This window comes from Bremia lactucae, assembly GCF_004359215.1.
Source record: "Bremia lactucae strain SF5 chromosome Unknown BlacSF5_NotPlaced_200_SHOA01000120.1_2678225bp, whole genome shotgun sequence".
Lineage (NCBI taxonomy): Eukaryota > Oomycota > Peronosporomycetes > Peronosporales > Peronosporaceae > Bremia > Bremia lactucae.
In genome coordinates, this window is record NW_027152213.1 from 813,202 (window position 1) to 814,090 (window position 889).

Sequence of the window (889 nt, forward strand, 5' to 3'; positions counted from 1 at the left end):
TAGCTTTTCGCCTTCACCGTCTCCCTCACCCGAACGACGCTCGACTCACAGTCGGCGTCACCATCTTTTTCTCTAGCCAGATTGGGATATTTTACCTCACTTGGGTCTACATACCGCTTCAGATGACCCGCGTAAGAAACGGGGTGCGTCTTCATATACGGGGGAAGGGTGAGCCTATAATTTAGGTCTCCAACCTTTTCTACCACCGTAAAGGGCCCAATGAAACGCGACAGCAACTTCGGAGTACCTCCAGGTAGTACAGAAATTGCATTTTTGGTAGGGTATCAGTACTTAATAGTACTTTTTCACCCACTCTAAAGCGTTCATTATTTTTGCGACCATTTCGGTCCGCATGTTCTTTTTGCTTGTCCTGTGCGCTTGCCATTGCGTCACGGACTTTACGTGTGATGGCTAATCGCTCATCCACAAAGCGTTGAGCCTCGCTCACGCTTTTAGCATCAAACTCGCCTATGATACCGCCAAGAGGTCGGTCATAAGGCGTAGTTTTATTGACCACTGCTAAACTGGCAGGGTCACTAGGGCAAGTTTCTGTCTTTGAGATGATACCCTCATGGGTCATCGTCATATTGACGAAACTATGTCCCTCTTTCGCACCGAGCATAGTGAGGGGCCCTCCCCCACTAAGACTCGGGCTGCGCACAAACGAGACTGGCGTCCGAGGATGGCGCAGTCCGTTAATATAAAACGGTGTCTCACCCGTACTGGCGTGGACACTGTTATTTATAGCGAACTCCACAAAGGGCAATTGCTTGCTCCACTCTTTGGGAGTTGCTATAGTGCGTAAGACATCCGCCACGACCCGATTGGCACGTTCTGTTTGGCCATCGGTCTGGGGATGATCTGCGGTCGACATGTGGAGCTTGCTACC